The following is an 8,005-nucleotide window of genomic DNA, read 5'->3' as shown; positions in this document are numbered from 1 at the left end:
ATTCAAGATGTGGGCACGTATTCTCGAAAACACGACAGCTAGTGCCATGGGAAGCGTGTATATGAGCGGTGATCATGAATTTGTGCTCAGTATGTGTCAAAGAAGCCCGTAGGCCATGCACCATCGCACTAGACGGCGCGCTGATCGGCTCGTGTTCGCCAACTAAAGCGGGAGACACACGGTCCGATTTGGTGTCCGATCCGGCGTCTGACGCGCCGAAACTGCAGCCCGAATCGAGGTGTTTTGCCGTGCCGAAGCGCCGGATCGGACGTCCGGCGTGCGACAAACCGGGCAGATTTTCATCGTTCGACGTGTCCGACAACTGCACCGTCGTCTGGCCGCAGCCATTGGCAGCGCGGCTGGCATGTGACGTTCTCTGACGTTCCCTCGACGGAGGCGGTGCTGGCTTTCCGGTTTCTCGCAGTTATTCTTTTTCCTTGCCTGCTGCAGTTTGTTTCTGACATGAAATAGTTACTAGTTCAGTAAAATTATCTTGAACGTGTGCCTGTTACGCAAACCAGCGCCTTGTACACTAGCGCTAAGCTACTGGTGAGATCGGGAGCCGCGACGCGAGGGCATTTCGCGAGCAGACATCACACACCGACCGTCTGAGCGAGGCCGCTCGCTTCGCTTGCACGTTTGCCCTTCGCAACGACTGCGTCGAGTAAACCAATTGTATTTAATTACGTCCGACCTAAGTGTACAGTGTTCATTGTTTTGGCAAAAATAAGCACTCTTCGACGAGCTCGGACTGGATCGCAAGCGCCGTCGGCTGCAGCGTCCGCCTAGCTATGCCTACCGGCCCTATCGCTGGCTTTAGCGGAGCCGGCAGTGGACAACCCGCCGTCGTGAAGTGTTCTGTCACTCACAGGGGCATAATTTTATCGACAGCCTTCGCGTAAAGCGAAGCAGTGTGGTGCAGAGTTGTTTATATTGCGTTTCTCGACGTGAATATCAACTCAAGCTGGGGAGTTGGATGTGGGCCGAGCTTACGCGCCGCTCATGCCGTAGCATGCAGCGCCGCACGTCGGATCGGACACCGAATCGTACCGCGTGCGTCTGTATAGCTCGCTCATGGTTCGGCTGAAGTCCCCGTATACACTTTATAAATAAGGAAGCCTACCTAGGCACTGTAAACCCAATTATTGGGGCCTAAATGCCTCTCCGCCTCCTACTACGGCTTCCTTTGAGTGACAGTCTGATCTCGAAGGCCATGCTTTTGCAACCTGCATGCACCTGAAGCAATTGCGAATCTTGAAGGCAACATCCGCTTAGTTTTTATTATATATACATTTCCTTAAACTTCGTATCACAAAGTACAAAGTACACACTTCTGGACCAATTAAATTTATTAAAAGACTCTATCAAATGTTATTAGGAAAAAACACGCAATTTTTTCATTTAAGATACATTTTTCTAAAAAACCGCAGAGTGGCGCTACTGTAGTATTTGTTTGGTCGACACACCACGTTGGTTCTCGTTAGTGCTCCCTGCAGTAAGGTGGTATTTGAGGTAAATTTTAGAAGTGCCTAGACAAAACGTGCTGCTTGTTGTGTGCAGTGACCATCCCAAACCCTCCGGACTCGTGTAACGCCATTAGTTCGCCGTGTGTTTCGAGCGATCCACCAGTGTCGTCAGTGAGTGCCCTAGTACAGCTCCCGTCCGAACTGCCTTTGTTCTGCCGAGCTGCCTGCCGGCGCTCTCGTCAAAAGTTTGATACTGGGGCTTCGAATTGTAGTGTTTGGAAGACTGTTGAAGGTTGTGCTTTTGTGGAGCTGGAATTCATCGGCAGTTCTACAGTGCTTGCGCCAGAGAAACGTCGGTGCTTCTGTACCTGTTAGACGAAGGAGCGTTTGCCAAGTCTTGAAAGGTAAGCAAGTTTGGCGCTTGCGCGCATTCTTGAAGCTTATGATTTGCGTAATGAGCGTTGTGTAACTAGCAAGAGCAAAGCGCTTTCCTATCGTATGTTAGCCATGTTGCTGTGCACATTTAGCAAGCAATTTCGCGAAAGCTTCCTCTGATGTTACAGCGTACTTGCATTCTGCTACCCGCCTTGATTGCTATGCCTGAATGGGCACACAATTATGAAAACACATTGAAAGTTTGTGTTCGTTCGGCAGTGCGTAATAATTTGAAGACTGCGATTTTGTAGCAATACTTACCCCTCGATTCTATATCACTCTTCTCGCCCACCGCTAACGGCCGGCAGCTGCAGTACGTAGCACGGGCCGGGGCGTCGGTCAGCCTACTAACGAATAGCGCAAAGGAATACCATCGCTACAAAATCGCGGTCTTTAAATTATTACGCAAATTTTGTGCACAATGAGATGTTATAAACACACCTTGCATGTACATGAAAAAAAGGTTTACAACAGAGATGACATATATGCATGGGCACATATATGTGTCAATAAAATACTCGAGCCTCTTTCTGCCTACAGAAAAAAAAGTTATGTCTTCTCGAGGGCATGGCTGCTTGTAATAATGAACCTCTAAGGGAAGGTTTTCTCTAATCCCTATTTTTGATATCTAAATGCTTATGTGGCATGTACAAACTGCTTGCATCCATTTCTCATTGGGATGAGCTGTCTGAAATTTATTTTCAGTAATAATTGCAATAATTAACTACTTTCACCTGTCTTCTAATGACTAAAGTTCTATGCTTCTACCTTGACAAACCTTTTGTGAAATTAGTTTGATGAGGCCCAATATACAGCGCTTTCTAAATTGAAGGTATCAGTACCTATTAAAGACTACGCTAACTATGAAAATGCTGCTTGCGTATATTGTTTATTCACTCTGTCAGACGAAATCTTTACACCGAAGTGCAGTCAGTAAATTTAAAAGTGCATGCCTGCAAGGGGAAGTCAGAATTGTATTTGAAGACAATTGCATCTTGTTTGATAGTTCTCGAGCACTTGTGCGCCACTAATCGAGCACAGCTTGGCCCTATACTCGATGAGGCTTGAACCTTTCAATGTCTGCTAATCACTAAAACAGCACCAGATCTCACTCTGTGTCAAGGGGTGGCACACATTTGCTTAGTTCTAGGCAGATGCATGTCTTTCTTTCGCATTGAAGTTCCCAATACTTTCTAGTCTTACGTAAAAGTACACAGCTCAGTACAATGCATGTATGGTATACGTAAGGCTGCTTTGTTCTTTAAACCGAATCAAAAAGAAGCAGCGACTTCCGTTTTTGCAAACCTTACCCTACTTCCTAACCATTCCTTGATCAAATGCGTATAAAATGAATCTTTGGTTGTTGTATTCTTTCACAGGTAGACATCGGTGACGGTGTATACGTTGAAAAGGGCCTGCTGAAGAGGCTGTGCCTGGATGCTAACAACTCAGGCTTTCACTTCGCGGAGGGCCTCCTTAAAGCTCCTTTTTCAATAGAAGACGTTGAAGGGAGGTCCTTCTTTGGGCGGCTGTCAAATGCCTTCCACAGAAGGATCCGTTGGATTCCAAGAAGGTCAACACCATAGTAGGTATGTATGTCACAAAGAAGCATCTTAATATTCTTTGTGCAGTTTTCAACAAAACTCCTTTCATGGCAATTTCAATGCTATCTTAGGGTATACTCCTTTCTTTCCTGCTAAAATAGCTATTAACCTGATTATAATAGCATATTATATTGCAAGCTTTGCCACAATAACTAGAAGATTGTCATTACTGTTGGCATGTGTATTTTTGTGATAGAGGCCCTGGTCATGTGAATGCACTGATAATATAATACCCTGTCTTGTGGAAAGCTAACATGTTTAGTAACAAGCTCACTTTGACAATGTCTGCCTGCACAACAAAGGCATTTTGTAATCTTGCTGTAGAACGTCCGTAATGCCTGTTGAACTGCTTACATGTTGCTTGTATCATTTCGTGTTTCTTAAGTGCAACATAAAAATCAACTCTTCTATGTAAATGTGCCCAAGCAAAGCTGCAGCATAGTTATGACTGACACCTTGCCTTTCCTAAGATAATTCACACATAAAACTTCCATGTACTAGTCACAATACGAATATCGAAGTTCATTAAACTGAAGTTGATTTACAGCTTTTGTTTGTAGATGACAATTGGTACGATAGAGTTTATGTGTCGTGCATCTGTTGGTGTTATGCACATCCATCACGCTCCCAGCTTTAATGCACGAATTCAGTCATTTCATGCATTTTTAGGACTTTGCACAAAACAGGTGGAGATGTTTATAGCTCACAGGATTGAAAGCTTGTCTCTTGTGCACTTCTCATGGCACTTCTTGTCTCATGTCACTGTAGCAAAACTAATATATTGCCTTTTTTCTTCTCATTTCTAGACTACACAACGCAACATTTCAGCCTACTTCCAGGGCAGCTGGAGAACTCGTCCTCCTTACTAGCCCGGGGATATTAAATGGATGTGTTCAAGCACAAATGGAAACCCGTCTTCTTCTGTTGCATGCCACACCTAGCCACTTGGCAATCACTATTCGCCAAAGACAGATAGTTGACAGGATGTTACTAGCAAGTCGTTAGGATATATAAAGGTGGTTAATAAATAGTCATTGCACAGTTTTTAGGAAGCAAATAAAAATTTTATTCAGAGATAATCAAAGCTTACTTTTGCAATATATAATTGCAAAAGTAATTACCTCTGGATAAAATTTTTATGTACTTTGAAACTGTGAAGCGACCATTTATTAACCACCTTTATACATCCTAACGACTATCTAGTAATATCCTGTCAACTATCTGTGGCGAATAGTCGACAGGATGTTACTAGCAAGTAGTTAGGATGTATAAAGGTGGTCAATAAATAGTCGCTTCACAGTTGACACTTTCTAACGACATAAGATAATAAGCAGTCGGTAAGAATTCTATCGACATTTTATATCTATACTTTCAATTCAATATCGGTGGCCAATAGTCGGCAGGAGGTTACTAGGAAGTTGTTACGGTGTCTAAAGACGTTTTATAGAGTGTCGATAGGTTCTAGTAACATTTGTCTAAAGACGGTTTATAAAATGTTACTAAAATTTTTTGTAAGGGCGCGTCAACTAAGTTCAGTGAATGACCAGCACACGGGACGTAGACGGCCAATTCGTTCAGGCGTTTGATTTGAGCTTACAGTCCGTTGTATTTTCCTGACATATTACTCACATTGCCAGAAGCTGTTAAGAACGGCCCACTGACGTGCCAGTTTTGCCAGCCAGTTGCGACAGGGGGCGTCAACTTTTCCTGGAGCGCCACCGAAAACCTCTAGCCACGGCGTGACTAAGTCGACTGTGTGTGGAAAACAGTGCGCGCATCATCGACTCTCCGTGCGACGAAGCAGGCTTTGTGCCTGAGCCCGCCACCGCAAATCTGGGCTGCTGTGAACGAGGGAGTCCCCGAGGGAACGTAGTTCAAGGCCCCTTCCCACGCGCCGTTCAGACTTCTCCGTTTGCTGGCGGTAGTTCAAAATCTTGGGCATGCATTGCTCGCACAGCAGCCAATAAACGAGATGGTCATAAATTATGGTGTGAACCGAACCTGGGCTTATGTTCACACACTCTGCCAGTATATCAATACTTATTCTCCGTTCTTGCCTGATCAGCTCACCAACATTAGCAATCGTGTTGGCGGTGATTGCATGGTGGCTTTGGCTCGGTCTTTGCTCCCCAGTCTTGGATCCTCTTTGCAACTTTCACGTCCTTGTTTGAACCGTTTGCTCAAACACTTTACAGTGGCGAATCAAATGCAATGTTCAACGTAAAAGGCAGCCACAAGGCTACTAATTACCTTTTGGGAATGCATTGCAGCAGTCAAAAACCTCACCACCACGCTGTTCAACTTTTGGAGCGTCCATTACGTCACGTAACCATGTTCAACCAAGTTTATCAAAGCATTAAGGAACATTTATCCTCACACCTGCCTGTCGCTTTGTAAATGAGAGATGCCTGTGTGCTACGCGCATTCCTGGCAGATAATGAACCAAACAAATTTGCGTAGGGTGGGTTGGCTCACTTTCATTTGACTTGCCTTTGTACATTAAATGCGAAGATACAATGTAATATACAAATGTGAAGATACAGCATCATAGAGGGCAAAAGAAGTGTCACTGGAAAGAAAGTTCATTGCACGTATGCACAAATCTTCGCACCAAGAAAATTGAGTATGGGTACAAATCTTCAATATATCTAGATATGTCAGAAAAAGCGACTGTAATTAATGCGGCAATTAAGCCAAATAAACATGTTGTGAAATCACAGATCGCATAATCCTAAGGCCCCCTCTTAATCGCGGTTGACGGGAGAGGCAGCGCGCTTCCTACCCGCTTTTCTCTCTTGCACACACAAGGCTGCGCCACCATCATCGGCACGCATTCCAATACCCCCCACTTTTTACTCACACATGCAGCATGCGGCGCGCGGTCACGATGTTACCGCCCTCGGACTTTATACGCCCCATGAGGGAGACGGGGATGGCAGGAATGTGCCTGGAGTGTCCTAGAAGAAAAAAAAAGAAACAAAGAAATAAAGTGGCGTGGCAAAGTACGTCCCGAGCGCATGCCAGCTAGCCGGCAGGTTAGGCTATTTTGTCATTGGGCCCACGAAAAGTGCAGATAAAATAAGATGCCAGAAATTTCATGGGTGCTTCTTTTTCTTCACAAGTGACTGTGGAAGTGTTCTTCAAGTGCACAGAGGACTTGCCCTCGCCTTCTATATTTCCCACGCTTACACCGATTACGTCGCTTCGCGGTCAATCCCTCGGCCCTGTGGAGCCTTACCACCTTGGAAGTTCCTGTTGGATCCTCAGACGTCAACATCCTCTACTGTAGACCCGTAACTGCCGTTACTGCGCACTCCTACCACCGGCAAAGATACTCGATAAAATGCAAGCGGTCACATTTAGGCGAATCCAGACAAATACATACCCACACCCTTGGTACATTAAGAAAATCGCAGCGGGCAAGGAAAGCGACCAATGTAGGCTCTGTCCACAAACAGAGACACTCGCACACTTAATGTAGGAATGCACGTCACTCCAGTTTTTTCATCCCCCGGTCAGCAGCGAGAGTGACTGGACAGCCTGGCTCAGGTCCGGGGACGTCACCCGACAACGTGAATTGGTGGACTGGGCAGAGAAGGCCAAGCAGGCCCAGAGCCTTACCTGAGCCCGAACCGTCAGCCACCTCCCCCTTTCAATAAAGCTTACCATCACCAACACCACCACTTCCATTTAAGACGTTTTCAGCTACGTCATCGACACCACCTTAAACTCCGAGCAACGGAATGACCTCCCTCTCCTCGACAAATTTCGCCCTGCTTTTGACTGCCATAGCGCTTCCCTAGGCCGAAGGGAAACTGTATGACGGGGTTGACACCGATGCTCATTCGCCGCTAGGGCATACCATACCACGTATCATTGACAGAACGCCGCGCCATTGATGAACAAGTAGGTGAATTGCTAAAGCGTGGCGTCATTGAACCGCCAGCTGTTTTAGTTTGAAAGTAGGAAGGCTCGATCACTTTTGCGTCGATTACTGTCACCTAAACCATCGTCAAGACCTACGCCAGGCTAAGTGATATAGATATTATTCCAGTGGTATGTATACACCCCTCTGCAAAAGTACATTCGCTCTTGCATGGACTGTCAACGCCGCAAGCATTATCCTTGTCGCTCGTCTGGACCAATGGAACCTTTGCAGTGCCCGACCCTTTGACCGGCTTACATACACAGCTGCTGATAATCGCTCGGTCGTCATGGCTATAGACCACCTCACGAGGTATGTTGAAACGGCTGGTTTCCAAGCCGCGACGGTTCCTCACGTAGCCTCCATCCTGCTTCAACGCTTCGTTCTACGTCACGGCACCCCACGCGAACTCCTGAGCAACCGAGGCCGCGTCTTTCTCGCCGATGTCATTCCAGAACTTTTCACTGAATGCCGCGTTATTTATCGCTGTACAAACGTATTTCGCCTGGAGACAAATGGCTTGACAGAGCGCTTCAACCGAACTCTTGGCGACACGCTTTCGACATATGTCGCCT

General features: G+C 46.0%; 1 long non-coding RNA gene across 1 annotated transcript; it reads left to right on the top strand.

Moving 5' to 3' along the window:
* The first annotated feature begins 1,467 nt into the window (after positions 1–1,467).
* On the top strand, positions 1,468–4,409 carry LOC139052834 (uncharacterized). The gene is made up of 3 exons (XR_011510081.1): positions 1,468–1,870; positions 3,281–3,490; positions 4,312–4,409. It is a non-coding gene; the product is annotated as an uncharacterized lncRNA (long non-coding RNA).
* The last annotated feature ends 3,596 nt before the right edge of the window (positions 4,410–8,005 follow it).

This window comes from Dermacentor albipictus, unplaced genomic scaffold, assembly GCF_038994185.2.
Source record: "Dermacentor albipictus isolate Rhodes 1998 colony unplaced genomic scaffold, USDA_Dalb.pri_finalv2 scaffold_39, whole genome shotgun sequence".
In the NCBI taxonomy this organism is placed as follows: domain Eukaryota; kingdom Metazoa; phylum Arthropoda; class Arachnida; order Ixodida; family Ixodidae; genus Dermacentor; species Dermacentor albipictus.
This window is presented reverse-complemented; position numbering and strand designations above follow the sequence as displayed.